This window comes from Poeciliopsis prolifica, unplaced genomic scaffold, assembly GCF_027474105.1.
Source record: "Poeciliopsis prolifica strain line A6 unplaced genomic scaffold, Auburn_PproV2 SCAFFOLD006, whole genome shotgun sequence".
Classification (NCBI taxonomy): Eukaryota; Metazoa; Chordata; class Actinopteri; order Cyprinodontiformes; family Poeciliidae; genus Poeciliopsis; species Poeciliopsis prolifica.
The window spans coordinates 17,440,283-17,461,675 of record NW_026562381.1 but is presented as its reverse complement, the minus strand read 5'-3'; the positions used below and the strand labels follow the sequence as shown (position 1 = coordinate 17,461,675).

At 38.4% G+C, this 21,393-nt stretch overlaps 1 long non-coding RNA gene across 1 annotated transcript; it reads right to left on the bottom strand.

Moving 5' to 3' along the window:
* Nucleotides 1-1,835: 1,835 nt before the first annotated feature.
* On the bottom strand, nt 1,836-8,969 carry LOC129360556 (uncharacterized). Its single transcript, XR_008606058.1, has 3 exons — nt 8,758-8,969; nt 3,447-3,607; nt 1,836-2,291 (listed from the first exon to the last, which is right to left on the bottom strand). It is a non-coding gene; the product is annotated as an uncharacterized LOC129360556 (long non-coding RNA).
* Nucleotides 8,970-21,393: the final 12,424 nt, after the last annotated feature.

The window sequence follows — 21,393 nt, the reverse complement described above, 5'->3', positions numbered from 1 at the left end:
ATTACTGCAGCTCATACCTTTTCCCTAATAAAAGAAAGCTTTACGGTTTCCTAACTTTAAAGCTTAAAGTTCAATTTTTTATAAAAATTAAAAACAGTTTTTTTATTTTTATTGGTTGAGAAAACGTGGTTAGTAGTAGAAAAGTTAGATGGTGCAGAACATTTTCCATTCAAGTAAACATCTGTGCTCCATTAGCTGGAGGGAGAAAGTTGTACCGTTCTTGAACTCTGGTATAAATTAATAGTTTTCAGAATTCATTTAGAACTGATTTAAATATGAAGGAAGGTTTAGTTTGGTACCAGAACACAAAATGTGACGTGAATCTGAAGAGATGGCAGCCAGGAGTGACTGATGAACGGTAACAACTGACTGCAGAAAGTTTTTCTTCTTACTATGGAAATGTCGTCCGTCTGCTTCCCTTCAGTACGTCTTTATCCAAACATTCAGATGTTTTAGTAATAAACTCTCTGCGTGTGGTTGGTAATGTGCATCTAACAGTGTACATGATTTAATATATTTGTAGTTTAAACCAAGCAAAATTATAAATAATACATTTGATTAATACATAGAAGGGATTTTTAGGGAGCATGGAGTGTTTTAGAATCTTTTATTATATTTTAATAAAACGTATAATAAGCATATTCACTTCCCTGCGGAGTTGCAGTCATGTCTGAATTAAGTGCTGTTTCATTTTTTATTTCCACATCAGTCTCTTCTTTGGCAATACTCTGAATAATTCATACATTTTAAAGTATTGCAGTGAATAAGTAACAAATCATACTAGTGGCAACCCTAATTCTGGCTGATTTTAATAGTTGATTAGCAATGTTTTTTAGTGCTTGCATGTCATTAGACTATTGAACATTAACATAGAGGGAGGCAGCGTGGATAAAATGGAAGCATGTCTTAAATCACACCCGCCATGACAGTTGGAATAGTTTTTATCTTCAGCCCAGCTTTAAATCTGCCAACCAGAGTGGAGCAGGACAAGAAAAATATCTTTGTCATCCTGCGGAGACGTTTGCTTTTCTTTCAGAGGCTCTAGAGCTCCTTTATAACTGATAAGACGACTGCATTCCTCCTGAGCGCGCAGGCCGGCCGTGCTGCTGACCCCACCTGACACTGCCCAGTCACAAGAGGCTCCGCGACCCGTCAGAGCGCTTCTTATCTGCCTCCCCATCTCCCTGTGGAAAACATTCACCCGGGCTGAAGAGAGCAGAGATACGCCGCAGCAGGCAGGGTGTTCTCTGACTGTACTCCACACTTTGCTTCTGATAACTGCATTTATGGCTGTGCTTTGAGTAATGTCAGACACTTTGTCAGGATTATAAAAAGAGGTGCTGGGTTGTTTTAAATGGCTGTTTTCTTGGATTTGGCTTTTTAAACATGTTTTCCATTTTTGGCATAAAAAAGAAAAAAAAAAGTAACTTGAATCTCTAGATGTAGATAATTGTAAATGATAATATTTGCTTTCCATCTTTCTTTGGGGTAAACAAATGTACATTTGTCAAAAGTAAAACAAATTGCATTTTGTTTTATAAAGTGACTTTGTTAGAGTCAAACAGCCAATAGAAATGTTTCCGTCAGATTTGAACCTCTGAGTCCTGCGATGCATCAGGATGAGCTAACAGCTGATGATGACTCCGGTCTTCATCAAAACAAACAGCACAGACTCAAATCTGCAGACGACGGCCGCGTGTCGGCATCAACTTTACGTCGATATGCCTGTCAGAGTGTGAACGTATCTCCAAGTCACATTTTGGCAACTTTCATTATGTCTGAATAAAAATAACTCCAAGTAGAAAACATGTGCAGATAGATGTATTTATTTTAGATTTTAGAAGATTTTTGAATATTTTTACAAAAATTTGCTAAAGAACTCGCACAGAATAATCCTGCAGAGCATGGAGACAAAAGCTGCTGCCTTTTATAATGACAAGAATGAATCTCAAATGCAATATGTTGATGGAATTTATTCACTTCCAAGAGAACAGGAAACAAAGCAAGGTGTTGGATCTGACGTCTTATTTTTGGACACCGGCTCATGCTGGTGGCTTGTCTTGGGAACAGTAACGAGAAGGAGGCGGCAGCTCTGAGTCCAGTTGGCCATCGCAGCGATTCCAGGTTAACAGAGGATAGAAACCAAGTTACTTAGTCCCGTTGTAAACCCCAGATTAACATGGTCTTATTCAGCATGAATTGGCTCACACAAGCTGTGGCGGCAGAGCTAAGAGTGACTTAGCGAGGCTTAGGCTAGCTCGTTCTGTGTCTGGGATGGGATGGAAAGTCTCCTGTGGGAAGACAGAGAACAGCAGAACAATGTTTAAGCCGGTAATTTCAGGAAGCCGTGGGATCAAAGAAATTAAGACTCTGAAGTCCTTCATTTATACAATCTGAAGAGCAAGAGATACCTCCCCTGTGACAGTGTTCATATCCAACATGAAGCCAATGAAGCAACCTATGCAACTGGGCTTTAATGGACTCTGAGTGGGCTTTTGTTTATGAATCAGAACTAACAAGAATAATGAAATGTGGACACAAACATCTTTGCAAATCCTCAGCTCTACAAATTTCCTCTTGATCTTTTAAAAAAGAAAACTTTCTGTAAAATGTTGATTTATTTCTGCAGCCTGTAGAAACAACCAGGTACAAAATCCTCACTGCTGCCTATGCAGCTGCAAACCAAAATCCAAACACTTTGCATTTCTGTGTTAATGATTTCAACCTGATCTGTTTTAAGTTTGGCCTTCAAAGCATCAAATGTTTGTTTTCACCTGTAGCTTAATTTTTAAAAAAGCACTTAAAATCATTCAATGTGTTATTTTTGATTACTTAAAGAGCTATTGTAGTATTCTTGTACGATCTCATACTTTTCAGCCTCAAAATGATCCCAGCTTTTCATGCAAAGGCTAATTTATCTGCTGCTGTGTTTGCATAACATGACTTACACATAAATCTATGATTTTGGACACAGAATGATATGATGCACAAACAAATCCGAGGTGAAACACAAACAGCAAAGTGAAACCGGTTTTAGTTTCTTGTCAAAGTAAATAAAATGTATCTAATGTGAAAATCTGAAAACTACACAGATTAACCTGCAGAGAAGCTTCTTATCAAGCTCCACAGTACAGATTAATAGCAAACATGAAAACAGTTTCAAGGCTCATAAACAGTATATTAAAGAGACAGTCCAGGCTTTTCAGGGAGGTTCTGAGTAGTTACTATCTTACATGCAGCGACTAACACTCCTGTTTCTACTAGATGTAACAGACATGCTGATGCTGGGCTTGCAATTGGATATATATATATATATATATAATATATATATAATATATATATATATATATATATATATGTATATAGGTATATAATTATAGGTGTATATATATAAACAATTGTTTTTATTTTCCTTGTAAATGATGGAAAAGTGTTACTTCACTCACCTGATCTGGACAGTGCAGCAGCAGGTCGGGGAGGGGCAGCACAGTGTTACTCAATGTGTAACAACAGCAAACTCCAGTCAGTCTGACGCCTTGCATGGCTCCTCATCAAATCATTTTCCACCATAGGAGCAGGATGATGCAAAGTTTTAGCAGTTAGGAAACTGAAACCAGAAACCAGACCTGGTCTAATTATAATCAAACAGGATTATTTATAAATCCTGTTTGGTTTATAAAGATCAAACACACCTTTATAAAAATGCCTACCACAATTTTCCAGTGGCTTAAAGCCATCTGCTGAGATGCCACAGAAGTTACTCATGTCATTGGCGTTTCTCATTTTCCAATAATAAATGCAGTAACACAGTACTGCCCCTCCTTTACCTATTGCTGCACAAAGAACTGGCTCCTCAAAGGCTCCTACGTTTTTCCGACCTTAAAAAATGGAAAATTTGACTGAAAGGATTTGTGACAAGCCATCCTGTTGTGCAAACCGGAGCAGCCCCACCCAAGGATAGGCTGTGCAAGAATGCCTCAAGTGCTGCTCTAGAAGGGGCACAATTGCAAAAAATGTACAATATTAAATGGCCTTAACCTTTACAAATTACAGCTTAATTCAGTGGGTGTTCATTCTATATTTTTGTTACAGTAAATTTATGTGAATTCACATTAAATCGACAGTTAGCTTAAATCGACAGTTAGCATACTCTTCCGTCTTTGATTAAATATCTTTTCACAACCTTATTATTACTGATGATTTTCATACCATGATCAACAGTCTGCAATTTATCTTCATCAACAATCAACTGACGGCAAAACGTTGTAAAACTTGTACATGAGACTCAGGTGAAGAGCAGCCTGAAGCTCAGCATGAGGTGACCGGATTAAAGAGGAATTTAATAAGTGGAACCAAGAATGATGTGAGCAGATGAAAAACAGACATGAACAATAGATACTAAAGGCTTCGCTTGAGAAACATGAAAGTTGGACGATGTTGGTTTTTCTGCTAACTAAGAAAGTTAGCAAAGAGTTTAGTTTCTTTGTTGCTGCGGTTCAGTCTCACCAGATCCATAACAGCTGATCACTGGATCCAATACAGGAGATTTATCAGTGTTTTCTAAAGTACTTCAAGCAGTACTTATAACAACCCTTGAATAAAAATGCACATCAGAGTTATACTTTTTATAAGCTTTATTTTACTCAAGCAGATTATATTTTCTGACTTCATCTCTTTAAATTCAGTTCAGATTAAACTTCTGATTGTTTGATATTCTCAAATCTTTTGTCAAATGCAATTTATTTTCAAACCTTGCTCATAAAACAAAAATAATGAACTATAGAAATACTATATGTCTATCAAATATCCAAACAGCAAATCTATTTGTGGAAATATTTTTATTTTTTGGCTTTTTTTTAAACATTTGAAAACTCCTCATTCCAGTTTTAAGGGGTTTCTTTGTGTTGTGGTTGCCATCTGCTGGCCACATGTTGCAACTACAACAGACAGGCACAGTCTTTACAGTAGGAGTGTAAAGTGAAGTGATGATGAAATATCTTTGTCTACCTGTGATCAGAGATCAGGACCTTTGGCACAGAGACGCTGCTGAACCCTACAGACGATCCAACCTTAAATCTGCTCCAAGCATTGATCTCTGCAGCCAAACTCCTCTCCACACAACCAGGATCTGATTTTTTTCACCACTTCAACACACTTTGTGGCTAGCGGCCATTTTGTACATGGAGATTTGCCTATTTGCAGCCTGCGTCTGGTTCCACAAACTTCAAAGTTTGCAGAGTCGGGCGAGGCCACCAGTGAAGCCTGTGAACATTTCTTCACAACAGCCTGTTGAAGGATGGGATTTCTACCTCTGACTCACTGAGACAAAGTCCGGCGCCACTTTCAAAGCTCGTCAGAGCACGGGGCCCCGAGGCAAAGCTTATTGTCCACAAATTGATCCAGCCCCCTTGGTTTTGTTTATTTAAATGAGACTCTTAGACCCTCGGGTGTTTGTTGAGGAAAAGTCAGAAATGCCAAATATCTTTTTTTTTCATCTTCATCCTCTTTCGTCTTGCCTTTCTTCTTTTCTTTCGTAGGCTCTCGGCTTGGTGAGCCAAAAATCCTTGGTAAACATCCCGGTCCGGCAGCTTTGTAGCACTGAGCCGGTCTCTCCCTCAGCTCCCCCCCACCGGCTCTGGGGTGGTTGGTGTTCAGCGGTTTCACTAACCTAATGTGAATTTATAGTCCATGTCTCATCTGATGTCTAAACAATCCCAGCTGCATCACACATAATCACAGAAATAACAATAAAAACTTTACATTTCACAACGGCTTCATTCCTTAGACTTTGATTTGGTTTAGACAAACATTATTCACAGGAAGGGGAGTCACTTTGCAGGGCCATCACATGACCCAGTCAAATACATTTATCCAATTTACAGAGTTTATATCTAAAGGTTTGTATGTAGGCTTATGAAAAGGATGAACTCAGATTTGCACAAATATTTCAGTCCAACATGATCACATTATGCTAATTTAAAACAGAAAATTATTTCCACGGTTTTTAAAGTGGCAATACTGATTAATGATAATTTATTTTGTGCAAAATGAGGGAGTATTAACACCAGCTGGAGTTGCATTATAAATGCTTATTGCATCGAATATTATCTGTTTTTCACAGTTAGCTGGCCAGTTAATCGGGCTGTGATGTCTGGCAGCCTGAAACAGCATTTTGTTTGTAAGATTGATGGAAGGTGTTTCTTTAGTTTCCATTTTCCATATATTAATGAGAGAAGCTTTATTTCAGCCAGTTGACAGGCTATCTGGAGCAACAAGTGGGGGAGGGGCATTTCTGCATTTCTATACTTTGAAAGAGTTTATTCATGCAAATTGTTTCTTTGGCTGTAGTTAAAAAAGAAAACCCTGAAACCATAGCAACAAATTAAAACTATGGTTGTCACACAATTATTATTTGGTTAGAAATGTTGAATCCCGTATTAAATCTACATGAGTGTAAAATGACTGGAATTAGAAGCCATATTTGAAATAATCATGTTAGGAAGCTGTTTGCATCAGTGGCGTGCCCAGATATTTTGGTGCTTCAGTGAGGAAAAGGGCAGCTTGGAACCACCTTAGAGTTAAAAGCACAGCTTTAACATGACGTCTGTATAAATATTTCAAATCAATGACCGTGAGGTTTTTAGGCCTCACACAATACACTGTAAAACAAACAAACAAACAAACAAAAAAATTTCAGCAGGACACTTTTTTTGTCCAAAGGAAAACAGGCTCAAACGTCTCCTGGTGTCGATCTGCAACTGCAACCAATAAAAGTTTTTAAATTTGTTTTTATGTTCATTAATAATGAAACACCTATTATGTTCAATAAAATGAGGAAAGTAAAGCATAAATATTAAGTAGGAATTGTATCATTTGAGATGATTTTACTGCAGGTGCATCACCTGGAGGTTGTCGCCCTCATTACCAAATCACTGCAGATCCTGAGGGGCGGCCATGTTCTTTTCAGTTTCTCCCATCTCCCATCACTGTGTTCCACTGAGGACACAGCAAGGATTTATGCTGTTGGACATTTTTAAGGCTCATGAACGGATGACTCAGAGAAGAAAAGAGGCTTTTTATGAAACCTCTTTGATTTGAGCCTGATAAAAGGTTTTGGAGTTTAATGGGAAGCCATTGTTGATGATGAAATAAAACAAAGCAGTAATTTCGTGCCAGTGTGACTTTCTTCTCCTCAACTGTTTGTTGTTGAAATGCTGCTTCTGGTAGAAAAGACTCCACAGTCCAGACAGGCGATGAACAGTAGCGGCTGTGTGTTTGCAGCAGCGTTGGAACCGCAGTCTTGCTAATGTTAGAAGCCTGCAGGTATGCAGACATCAGATCTCAGCTCTTCGTAGCTGCATGTGCCGTAAATCTTCATCAAGAAATGCTGGGAGTCTGAGTGGGTGGGGCTCGTACCCATAAATAATATTGGTGGAGTTCTCAATAACTTTGATTCATGCTATGAGCACCGGCCCTGCAATGCAAACTTAGCTAACAGAAGCTATTCATCAGGAGTGACTGTCACAGCCTGTCACAGGTATACTTTAGAGCTGTTTCTGCAGACTGGATTTACACACACAGGAAGAAATGTTTCCTCCCTCTGATTCAGCCAGAGGTCGTGTCCTCCTGCTTCTTCTTTATACAATAAAACACACAGGGAGTAAGGATAATAATGAGCGCTCACATCCCTCTGTTGTCTCAATTTACTTCCTGTCTCTCTGTTTATGCAAGCAGTGTCGACTAATATCATTAGGGCTCCATGTCTTCTCTGCAAAGCTGCAGCGAGAAACGTGTCACCGGCTCATTTTCCTGCTTGAATAACACTCTCGTCACTCCATCACATCCCACTCAAGCAGAGAAGTTCTGCGTATTAATTAGAGGCTATAAATTACAAGCGGCCGCCATCAGGTTTTTCTCTGCCCAGACAATCGGCATTTACTCATCCGTCTTCCTGTTTAAACTATCTGCTGGAGAATCACAAAGCCCCGCTGCTTATTTTCCAACGATTAGCTGTACATCAGCATTACCACCTTAAATCCAGCAGTTTCACATCCAGCATTAAATAGGATGAATATTGATCTGCTAAAGAGGATTTATTTATTTCATGCTCTATCCAAAGATCAACTGCTACCAGCTTTGGACGGATCTGCGAAGGTCTTACCGAATAAAGCTACTGCATACATGACTTTGGACTTGACATTTTAGGCCTGGAAGAAGACCAAACAGTAAATTCACTGCAATAATCCCAGATAAATGGGATGATCACTACGAAAGCTTAGATAGTTAAGTGGCCTACGCTTAAGTCCAGGAACGATAAAAACACAACTGGAAGGAGATCCTCCACATCGAAGGCTTGGTCCTGAGGAGGGAAGACTCCCACCTGGTTGCTGAGAGGCAGAGTCGTCTTACAGAGCCGGGTCACGGGAAATGGCATCTGTAAAAATAACCCACCAATGGGTCTCCATACCTGCACATTAATCTTTCTCCTGCATCATCGAGCTGTTTATTTCAACACCACATTTTACATGTTTTATTAAATCAAACATGATTGGAATTGAGGTTTAAGACAAATTATGGGATTCAAAAGTAATTTTATCTAAAGGGAGGACCATCTGATTTCTGACTTGCAAATAAGTTTCAAAAAAGCTTGAAAGAATTATTAGCAAATAAATATTCCTTACATACCAGAACACTTATAGTTATAAGTTTTATAGGATGTGAATCTTGTTTTGTCAAACAAATCCAAAGCAAACTCACACATAATTTGAGTCCAGGTCTGGCCCGGCCCGGCCCGGCCCGGCCCGGTGCGGCTCAGCTGCTGCAGCCCGGAGACGCAGGGAAACGAGCGAAGAGGCAGGCGGGCTGGAGAAGAGTCCATCTGGTGAGATGGGCTGCAGGGTCACATGCTGGAGTCACCAACAGGATGGTGGCAGCTGCTGTCAGGAGTCTGCACTGAAACGGCAGCTGATCCAGCCCTGAGTGGAGCTTTATCAACTGGAAAATGAATGATTTCAGGTTATTTAGTCACTTTAGTTTCACAATAAATACATATTTATTGTTACATGCTATTACATATACATACAATAACATACATTTCTCTGTATCTCAGTACCTTTCTTTTAGTTTCACTGTTGCATTCTTTGTATTCCACATGGTTTTTAGCACCTTGTGCAGAAATGAAATAGCCAGAGTCACCAGTAGATGGCGTCTGATCCCCGCTTTAGATACCTGACCGTCGCCGTCGCTTTTTGTGCAGCTCAAGTCTTTTTATTCGCTTCATAACGATACATTTCTATAAGAATTAAAAAATAAATTAACAACATATTTAAATAATAACCAGGAAAGTGATTTAAAAAAAAAAAAAGATACATATAGCATTTATTCCTGACTGATTAACGGTTTTGTTCTGCACGTTTATCTTTCAACGTGCAGTTGAAAGATCTGCTTAAAGACTTTTTCTTAAAGCTTTTAATTAAACCCAGTACATTTACGACCTGATTAAAAATAGCATTTTCCTAAAAAATAAAAATATCCCTCCAAAAATAGAATAAAAAAAATTACATTATGAAGAGAACCAAAAATAACTTAAGCTTAATGTCAAAAGCTTTGAAATAATCTTTCATATCACCCCTTGGATCATTTGTCTTCAACCCATCAAATTAAAGCAGGTATTACAGGAGCAAGCAGCTCTAATTGAGATGTATTTGATTGTCGCCTTCAGAGCGGGCCCCATCTCCCCAGATTTAACATATGGGTGAGTGAGGCCATAAATTTTCAACGCTGCAGGACGTTGTCTTTTTTTACGCCCTGTGATCCATCGCTCAGGCGTGCCAGAAAAGTGTCAAGGCCCTCAGCGAGCAACAGGAAAACGTGCCGTGGCAAAGAAGCCTGCGCTGGCTGGGAGCGGAGATCCTGGTGAGGAATGTCTTCTGCTGGTGCTGCTCTGCAGATCACTCACACTTCAAAAGATGCTCTAAGCTTATACCACTATTTATGTTCCACACAATAGCCTGTTGCAAAGATTTTGTTTCAGCACATAGTCATTTTATGACATTTGATTAAGATGGAGATATTTGGGAATTGATTTGTACAACAAACATATTCTTAATTAAGAAATGTGCATTTTGTTGTCTTTAAACATTTGTTTAGCTTTTTCTAGACTTCAGCTGGATTAATCTGTAGCTGCAGGTGTTTAGATACACTGAGAATTTAAACAAATATACTGAGCAACAAATGTAGTGAAAATAAGAATCATTTGATTTGGTATTTCTGAGAATTCAGTGAGTTTTCACTTTTCCCTGAGAAAATCTCTAAGTTCCAGATGAGCAGATTTCAAGACCAAAAACCAAAGACCACACAAGCAGGCAGCTGGTCTCAGCCGTGCAATCAGCTTAACAGCAGGACAACAAAAGAGCAGCCACGCCTTAGATAGAGGTGCTTAACCTCCAAGCATGCTAAGTGCCCCGCGCTCCATTACCACTTAATAGGCCTAATCAGTTTTGGCCCAGATTAGATTTTGAATCTATTGCCACCAAAGCACAGTGGCATATTAAATTAGTGAGTTCATTAGACTGAGCTGAGTCATGTTGTTTAGATGGGTGTTCCTTGGAATAATGGCTGTTATCTGCAGTGGTGAAAACACATAATCTGCATGACGGCCCTGCCACTGTCAGGCAGGATTACAGGCTGCTGAAGCCAAGTTTCACCACAATTAGGGGACAGACTGAGTGACACCGACATTTTAGATAATAGTTTTATTATGGTGCTTAAATATTTTAATGTGTTTATATAAGTCAGAATGAAGGATCTTTTCATGTACAAAAAGCAAGCGCAGAAGTATTAAATGACAGCTGAATATTTGATGTAAAAGATTCCAGCCTGTTTGAAATTACAACATTCACTAATATTCCCTTAAACAGCAAATGAGAGGTTTTTACAGTGTCAGAATTACAGCCAGAACTCAGCTTCAAATCAGACAAATTATGACCTGAAAATTGCCATATAATTCTGTTTCAAAATAAATTTATGTCATCAACAGGGGAGCGGCACAAAGCAGCCGCGCTGACTGCCTGGAGCTGGAGTCCCTGAGCTGACTCGTGTTTTTAGTTCAATTACATGCTTCGCTTCTCCTCATCCACTCACAAAGAATCAAATCCCATTTGTTTAGCTTTGGAGCAAAAAAGCATTTGTGATTTTATCTTTACCATTTGTATGATACAGATAATTGATAAATATTTTCAACCAGAGATATTTGAATCAATTTGTTTTTTAATTACTGAACGTTTTTCATCCTCCCTGTCTTGGAGGAAATTAGAACCAGTGCTGAGCAATAATTACTGCTCACAGCTCTAACATTAAACTAAATGCTTCATATCGGCTGAAGGAAAATGTCAACTCAAATAATCACAAAGCTGAAATTACATTTTCCTTTACACTTAGCAAACAGAGGTCATTAGATGTAGTTAAACAGATATTCTGTGAGTTGAACATAACGCTGAACACATCACAAGATGGCAGTCAATTGACCAGCAGAGAGGGAGCATTGACATGGGTGAGCAGTGCATGAATGTTTTCACGACAAATAAAAACACTGCACAGGTGAAATTCACTGCACAGACCAATTTCAGGCCCCCAGCGCCAGCGTGAGAAATCAATATGAGGCAATGAAGCACATTGGGACGGGGATCAATATCTGAAGATACAATCATATCTTACTTCTTGACACTCGCTGAACGGCACACCACGCGAGGGAGGGCGAGCGCCGGGTGATGAAATGAAAAACAACACGGAAAATAAGGATTTGAGTCTGGGAATGATTTATTTTATTCAAGAAAATATGGGAGAGGTTAGCAGAGCTGCTCACTCCAGAGGTGTTTACACTTTTTGTGTTTTAGCGACATTTATGTTTTGTTGCAACAGTAAAATGTCCTCAAATAAAGATGTTTTATGACATTTAAATAGGTAAAATTATCTGAATATGAGATTTAGTATGCAAAAATTCTTTCACCAGATGCTTTTAAAATCTTTTCAGTGTATTTTGCACAACTTGCTTTAATTTAGAAACATATACACACCGCTACGCATCTTGAAAAATAACTTTTTTTAGTCAACTATAATAATTCTCTTGACTTCAATATTTACAGTAAAAAATTTTTTTGTGAATTTCTCTCATGAGATTTCTTGAACTTTTCAATGAAAATAACAGCTTATCTCCACAGCGCTCTGCAGGAAACTCCCGGCTGCAGTCTGCAGGGATTCTCTGTGTGAGCCGAAAACGCCAGGAAAGTTCAGTCAGCTCCGTCCTGTGCTTTAACAGCAGCTGCAAAGACTGCTTCAGCAACAAATTAACTGACTTTAAAAAGTTTAAACGCTTCAAAAATGAAGCGAGTTTGAATGTTTGGACGTTCAGTTGACAGAAACATGAAGTCTGGGCACTGGCAAAGTTCATGTTACTGAATGTAAAATATTAACCACGTTGTCAGGAACGCTTTCTTCTAAACAGATGTTTTTTTCTAAACAGTTTTTAGAAGAAAAGTTTAAAAGTTTTTTTAAACTTTGATCCATAAAACCAGACCAACGTCTGATTGGTTAACACTGTGCCTGCATGCTTTACCCACCCAAGCATGCCAGACGTATTTAATGTGGTTGGTGGTCAAATTTCAACAGAACCTGACAGCCTTGAAATAACAAAATGAGTTTAACAGTTTACAGCCCAACTTCTGAAATAGAAAATATGGATAATAGATGACAAAATTCTGCATTATTTCTGACCATTTTCTCAATGCACTCGGCATCTAAGCTCATTCTGCTTGAAAACTCACCGAGTTGTCATGAAAGCTAATATGCTAAATGTAATAAATTCATGCCAATCCACAGAAAAGTAGACACTGACCCTATCCAGTAGAATAACACCACAAAATTCAGGTAGAATAACTCCAAACTATTTGCAGAAAATTTGCCTATTTGTGATTGTTTTCATAGAACATTTCTAAATATTATATGTGCATAAAGAAATTGCAGGTTAATACAAAATACTCTAGTTGCAATAGCTTGAAAAGCCAATGGAGAGCCATCCGGAGCGCCGCTTTAGAGCAGAAATAATGAAGATATTAGCTTCTGCTGTCATAATCAGAATATTTACTTCCTGAACTACTAAAATAGGCGCTTATTACCACTTTTAGATGGGAGCTCAATCTGTTTGTGAATGGTTAGAAACAGCTCCATGAATGCCGGGGTCCACGGTGGTCCACGGTGGTCCACAGTGGTCCACGGTGGTCCACGGTGGTCCAACTCTAAATGAACTTTCAGACACGTGAAACTAAGTGTTGGCTGAATACTGTTGTGAAGATTTTTCTTTTCTTTAAACGTTGGATAAAAGTTTGGCAAAAAGTGTAAATAAGAATATAAATAAATATAAGTCAATAAGGTAAATCCAGTCTGAAGTTTATTAGATTACCTCAGACCCTCCACATAGACGTATCTTTTGTGTTCCCATGAAGGTTTTTGTGGTTTAGGCCGTAAGTCTTCGCTGTTCTGGCGTTTTGGGAGAAATGATCATTTTTGAGTCTGGGTCCCGGAGAGGAAACGTCTCTGAATGGTGGTTCCAAGCGAGACGCATCTTTTTGAAACAATGACGTTGTTCCATCTCTCTCTCTTTGTGCTGCATCAGCCTCATGTCCATTAACGTTTTCAACCAGGAAAACAACTGATTCATGTTGTTACTAGAACATCTTGGACAAACTGCTTAATGAAAATAAATTTAACTTGTTTCTATTTCGGAGCTAAAAAAAAAAAAAAAAATTAACTTTTATGTTTGGAGGAAAAATTGTTTCTATTGACTGAATAGATTAGAAAAATATGTATTTGTGTCAGCGCTGTGCATCAGTTGGAGGTGAGTAGCAGCTGTAAACCGGCTCTGTGGATGTTTTTGCCGAAGCTCCAGAAACCCGGTGCTTTAGGCCTGCTGCTCCTGCAGACATCCGGCCGCTGGTCTGTGGACACGCAGATGGAAGAGGGAGACCAGAGTAAAGGGCGACAATCGCTTATTAAGGAGAAGGTAACGTGATATTGGATAGTAAAACAAAGCAGTACATAAACCCCACCCTTGATCACAGATGCTTTTCACTCACACCTGCCCGGCTGATGACTGCTCGTACTCTATAATGAGCATACATCGAGCTGGTTTCAATGGCATTTAGAGGGTTAACAGTGCTTATATGTGAAGCCTTGAAAACAATAAGCCTCCCATGTGATTTAACAGTATATCCTAGGATTTAAAACTTGGGCTCTTTAAAGTTGTATGCGAAAGCCCTTAAACCTCACCACACCCTAGAGAGGGAAGCTGCTTTCTTTATAGTCTCACATTGACTTCCATGCAGACTCCCAATCATGAGTCGCCCAGTGTGTGTTGCCATCCATCCCTCTATCAATCCTCCAACCTTTTCCTGTCTCATCTCACCCAACAAAAAGAAAAAGAAAAGAAAAAAAAAACTAAGAAATAAAAAGATTGCTTTAGAGCTTTAAATGGGCCAACAGCGCCTGGCTCGCTTCAGCAGCCCGGCAAACCAAATTACTGCTGCAAGAAAAGCAGCAGAAGGCAATTAAATCCCAGTTAGGTTGATCATTCCAGCCCAGATTAACAAGGTCAAGAAGTGGAAGTCTTCTTCTTTTCATGTCCACTGTGTTAATTTATCCCATTTTAATTACAATGATGAAAAGTATGCAAGTTACACTCTTATAATTAGTCGGTGGATTTTTGCTGGTGGAAAATGAGCGAGCCTCGTGTGTGTGTGTACGCCGAAGCCGAGGAGTGTTCCCAAATGATGGCAACGCTGGCTAATCCTGAAACTGGGATCTGCTATTAAAATGATTTACTCCACTTTTACATTAAAGACAATCAGCCTGGGTTTGGGGCTTTGAATTAAAAACACAGACTTGTTTTTCTAGTGAATGAAGATCTTTGCACCTCACTTTTATTTGTGGAAAATGCTTTCGGTGAAATCTGGCTGCAGAAGATCTTGACTCCTGTTTTTTATTGTTTATCTGAACATTTAGTGCAGGGAGAACCTGAGCGGTGCAGCAGACCAACTGTGGAGAGGAGGAGGTGGAAAACGTACTTTGGCATTTTCTTATTGCTGTTTGTCACAAAACCGTTGTCACCCACATGATGAACTCTGAGTTTGAGGCTAATCACGGCTAACCCCTCAGGACCCCGCCAGCCTTCGCCACGAGCCTCAGACCAACCTTGCCTCATTCCTCACCCAGCCTCTGCAGCCCCATCCAAGCCCACCCTCACCTTCTCAATCCACTCTTGGATCATTTCAATTTGCATCCCAACTGGCCCCGGGATTCCCCAGCCCTGTTAAAAGGCAGGCTATTTGTTGTGCTCTGCGGTTAATGCCGCGCAGAGCTTTAAATACCCATATCAAATCTTTGAGGCTCAACAGATTCAGTTTTGCAAACCTGTATCGAACAGAGGTTCAATCCGTCAGCTTAGAAGTGTACACTCCTTAAGTTGTGTGATAAGGTAAAACCAATCACTGGATTAGGCTCTCTCTGTCAGTGATGGTGTATTTTCAGTTTGCTGCGTTGCTTCGCTGAAACGGGATAAGCTGGTGGAGTAACATTATGATGCTTGAGATTTCTTTTTCTTCAGTAAGAATATAGTATTAATGGATTCTGAAGCCAGTGTGTGATGCTGCTCTTGCAGTTGTGGATAATGCATTAGCATTGGCTGTGAAAAACAGTGGGTGCTGGATACCACGAGCAATCATCTCTGAAAACCACAAATTTGATTGTTTTTATCATGCAAATCCAGCCTACCACCCGATAAGATTGATTGAGGTCTTAGAGTGGGATTGCAGTGTTTATTCTCACAGAGCTTCTCACAAACAAACCTCAGCCTTTAGACTCACAAGTATAATTTTGCGCAGCATATGCTGAATTCATAACTCAAGACAGGGAAAATCTCTGGAGCCTGCTGCTCTTTGCGGTTACTCTGCCTTGTTCCATCTGGTTTTGGGGGGAGATGTGGGAGGTTTCGGTACATGGTGAGCCTGAGTGAAAATTCATGGCAGGTACATAAATAATCACCCTCTTAAAATATAGGCTACAACTTCAGCTCCTGGTTGGACTGTTGCAAGGCCGTGTTGGATGACATTTGAGAGGAGCACACAGCCATCCACATGCTGCAGAGTACAAACCGAACGTCCTCTCCCCCCCTCACATAAAGCTGGGTTTCCACTTCGTCCTGCCAACAAGCGTTCCCTGGAAGCTCCCTGTCTGACATTTTACGCTTGGTCAAACTCACACTTCAAGCCTTGAGGCATCGTTTGTGGACAGCCATGATCCAACTGTCATTTTCTTTTTTTCCCCCTTGGTTTTTGTGTGAATGCAGAGCGATCGCTGTGGTGATTGGTGATGAAAAGTCTCTGGGCGCTGTTGACGACTCAAGTGAAAAAAGTTGAGAGACTGCTTATTTAGCTTTTCCAGGTCTGCAGAGTGCCAGATCATAGCAAGAAAACTCAAACACAGTTTGCATTCTGTTGGCCCAGCATTGAGGAATCTGATGAAGAATTAGCATCACCACGCATAAAAATAAAGACAGTTATTTACATATCAATAAAAAAAATGTTTTCTGACTGTAAAAGATTCAGAAAAATTATTAATTTTTACTTCACTACTTCTTCCAATTTTTTTCTCTCTCAATTGTTGCATTTCTTATTAGAAATATCAGCTATAAACATGATGTAATGAAAAATGATTGATTTGAAATTCAACAGGTGAAAACCAAATTTATCAGGGCCATCTTGTTCTTTAATTTTTCCAATTCGTACTTATAAACAAAACCTTTCATAACCAGGAAAGTATTTTTATTTAGTTATGTAGGAAATACTTTAATTTTATTTATAATTGAAACTAATAATCTATTTTTTATACTTTGCACAGAATTCTAAACCATTTGGTGCCAGATGACTCTTATAAAACTCAACAGTCTTTAAGTCCTGATCAAATATTATAGTTATTATATAGTTTTCTTACAAAAGACTATGAGCTGTAAAGTATCACAATATTCAGGTGTATAAGAGGTAAATCATAAATCTAAAGAATCCTTGTTCAGTGAATCAGTTTAGATTTGATCAATAAAAGTATTTTAGCTTTGAAACCAAAGATGATTAAAAACTGTCCAGGCTTGTAGGATCTTAGCTCAAGCTGGTAATCTGCTGCTAATTTTAGCATCTGTCGTTTTTTAGTGACGAACCAAAAAATGAAGAAAAACTTTTAATAATGAATTTGTTTATATTGGAATTTTCTTAATTAAAACTTTAAAAAATATGTTTTTTATACTCAAATCCAGTTGTACATTGTTCTTGGTTAACAAGTAGAAAAAATCCAAATAAGAAAATTGCTTTTTTTTTCTGTTTTTATCTGATGGTAGCAATAAAACGATTGGACGAAGCAGGAACAAGTCACAACTTGTTTTTCACCTCCTCTGCTAAAGCTTACGGCAGCTGGAGGTCTAAGTCCTCCCTCTCCAAACAGTCCAGCCAACATGTTGCCTCAGGTTAAGGGGCACAAATATTGAAAGGTTGTGTGTCCATTCCTGGCCATTATCTGGTAGCTATGCTAATCCAGGGATTACGTCAACTACATTTACCGCACTTAACATTTCCCAGAATGTGGAGCAGTAACAGCAAACCTGCCACCAGAACTCTGTCTTACAGGCAAGCATGAAACTTTAATGTGCTCCAAGTCTGAACACATGTGATGCATGACCGTCACATGGGTCAGCCTAATAGTGCTAGTAATCGGTGATGTACGCTCATTGCTTGTGAATCAGGACTTTTCAAAATAAGAGTATAGATCAAAGCTTTTACAACTTATTCTATAGTTATAATAACTTCCATTGCTTAAAAAAGAAAAGTGTTTAAAAAAGTGTGAAAAGAAACAAAAGCAGCTGAGAAAAACAAAAGTTGATGAAGAGTGATGAACGTACTTGTAAAATATTAAACCGTGCGCTTAAACATGACCCAATGTTCACCTTAGACAAGAACCGGGATAACAAAACCTCCAGATTAAAGTTGAGCTGATAAACTTTGATCTGTTGTCTGAGGAAATTAGTTTGGAGATCTAATAAACTGGGACACCATAAAATGAATTTAAAAGCTTTCTGATGAGCCCATGTTTGAAAATAAAAGGCTGAGTTTCGCTCTATTTTGCTCACTATTACCAAACCGTTTCCTCAAGCATCAGGACACTTCCAACCCTCAAAAACCCGAAACCTGATCATCATAGTCACACCACTCAAAACTCTTCATTTCTATCCACACCTAAATGCTCCCCCACAACATGAGGCATTGTAATAAAGATTCATTTAAAGCTATACACAGTTGGATGTAATGTTAAAATATGCAGATGGCAGCGGCTATCACAAGGTTCACTTGGCTCAGACACTGGGAAAGAAACAGTCACAGCTGCAGCTAATTATTTTGGTTAAAACATGCAGGTTACCACTAATGGCTCTCTGAGCAGAGAGTTGAAGGTTTATGTTACCATGTGATCTCTAAACATCAGGCATTCATTAGTGACAGCAGACACATACAAGGTAAATATGAGGTTTTATTTTTGGTTAAACTTTGGGTTTAGAGACTACAGATCAGCGGTCTGACTGTTGACTCCCTGCTTCAGCTACCTAGCTTTGACATTATCTCTGTTGTGTTAGGATTTGGGCTGCTGTTGTTTTATGAATCTGAGATTTTAGTATTTTATAATTCTTGGGCAAAAACGCATCCTGACTGTTTTGCAGGTTGAAACAAAAGTGTATTTTCTCAGCATAAGGGAATTTGTTAGAAAAGTGAGCACTACTTTTTTTCAGAATGTAGCCACACATTAATTTGACTGAATTCTGTTTAAAAGGCCTGTCTTCTGTGAAGATCTCCATGTTTGTGTCTGTCTCTGTGTTTACTGTGAGACTTCAAGTCGGTGCAGTTACAGACGTTCCAGTCACACTGACCACTAAAGCGCTTTTCACTGCAGACAAACACATTTATCCACGTGGATAAATTTATCCACGTGGATAAATGTGTGTGGCGGAAGCTGGAATGGAGTCTACAACCTTCTGATAGCAATGCAACTAGTATACCCACCGAGAAAATGTTTTTGTGCCACAATTTGTTTTTTAAAATAAGGTAAACTGAAATCGACTCATGTTTTGAACATCCTTCAGCTTTCCTTGCTTTATAAATATATATCTACACATTACAACTTTGTGACCATCATATTTTTATTAGTTTTTACAGGAGTCATTTTTTGACCAATTTTTTTCCCCCAGTTAATTATTGTTTCACTTTGGAGCAGTAATACATTTAAAATAAAATCCAGACTAATTTAAAACTGGAGCAATGTGTCAAACTTTACATGTAAGACTGGAGAAGTGAGGAGTTTGCTTGTTCCAGTTAAAGGCCACATGGAAAACAAAAAACAACAATAGCAATGCAAACAATGGGAAATGGTTGTTCTGAATAGGCTGCCACACCCTTCAGCCTCTCAAGCATCTGGTGATGTCCATCAGAAAAACAGGTTAAAACAAGACCTGATAAGTGTAGCTGCAGGGCAAGGATGGGAGCTGCAGAGTACACAAAGGTCTGAGAGGCTTTTTATCAGTACAGAAAGAGAAACTTCCTACTGCCAAAACATCTCAAGGGCAATTTTTGCACATTATGACAATTTTAGCATAATTAAATGATAAAATGCAGATTGAACTAGATGTTCTTAACACTGATCCACTGACGTCACTCTTAAGTCCGGATAAGATGTAATGTTGACCAAAGACTAGCAGTCTGTATGGACAGTGCTTATGTTAGTGTGGCAAAAGGGATGAGTGAGTAAAATCTAAACATTTATCTTCAGGTTTGACCAGAATAATCCCGAAACAGCAGGATTATTGTGAACAGAGGAATTTTACTCTGTGGATCAGAAAACTTATGTCCCAGTTACAAATGTGGCAAAAATAAATGCATTAAGCTTTTGAAGGGGACACAATGGATTTGTTTGCATTAATCTTGTACCATGATAATAACACTTTTAGTATTCTAATGGTTTTGTATATAAAACTCTTCCTATTATTGGGTAATGTGCGGTTTGCATGTCCTTTTCTTTAAGCCACAAACTGATAAGTGCTCCTGGAAATTTGATATTTTTCAGGAACTCCTCTGCTTGGTAGTCAGACAATTATCAGCCAGCATGATTGTATGAGTAATAATGTATATGGCCTCCAGCACTGCTGAGGAATTATTATGGACATAATTAGTGTTTTAAAGGCAGTAAAACCTGCTAAGCTTTACTGAAGCCAGAACTGGAATCAGGCTGACCTGCCCATGATGAAGTAATGTTTTTTCATTATTTTATTTATTTTTTTATCTCAGACAGTTTGTTCCATCCAGTGAAATTACTCCTTTATTCACAAACAAATCAGATTTTACTTTATACTAGTCGCTGCATGTTTTTGTCTTTTTTAATGATGTCAGTTTTTAAGAGTATATTTTCATCCAAACAAAAACAAAATAACAAAAGGAGAAAAAAAAAAACACTGGCAAAGATGTGACAGTATAATAAATATGCACTGTAGCAACTTCACTAATAATCCTGTATTTTAATTTAAATTGTGAATAAGTCTCTTAATTGCTCTTCACATCACAGATGTTCACCTTTTCCAACCTTGACTCACATTGAGCTTAAAGTTTATTTTAATTTATTTTAATTCAAGCAATTAGTTGGTGCAGTTTGGATGTGTCTCAGTGTTTTACTGGAGTTTTATGCAAATTTTGTAAAACTGAATTGAATTAATTTAATAGTCATATCACAGAAATCTGAACCTTTAATTCATTTTGCAACTTTCTTTTGGATAGTATAAACTACTTTATTTTTCTATTTATTTCCATATGTTTTTCCACTATTCGTTTCTAAATGCTGTCTGCTTTTTGATTCAAAATGTTTGATTTTATAAAATAATAATAATTATTATTATATTTTATTGTTTTACAATGTAAATTTCTTGTGGTATGTAAACATAATTCAGTTTTCAGTTTAAACATAATTCATCATTGGGCTTTCATCAGATTTAAATTTGACTTGAATATTAATTTTGATCCTGATTATAACACCTATATCGAGAGTATAGAGCTGGAAAAAAGCAGTTTTTCTGAACATAAGTTGATTGTTTTTTTAAAAGCACATCTTTTATCTGAGTTACAGATGTGGGATTTAAAAAACACAGCTTTACCAGAACAGCAAGAGCAAGAAGACTTCCTGTCTGCAGAGACCTTAGCCAATGGAAAGCAGACAAAACACGTGAGAAAAAACCCTGATGATTAAAAAACAGTTTCTGAAAGAAAG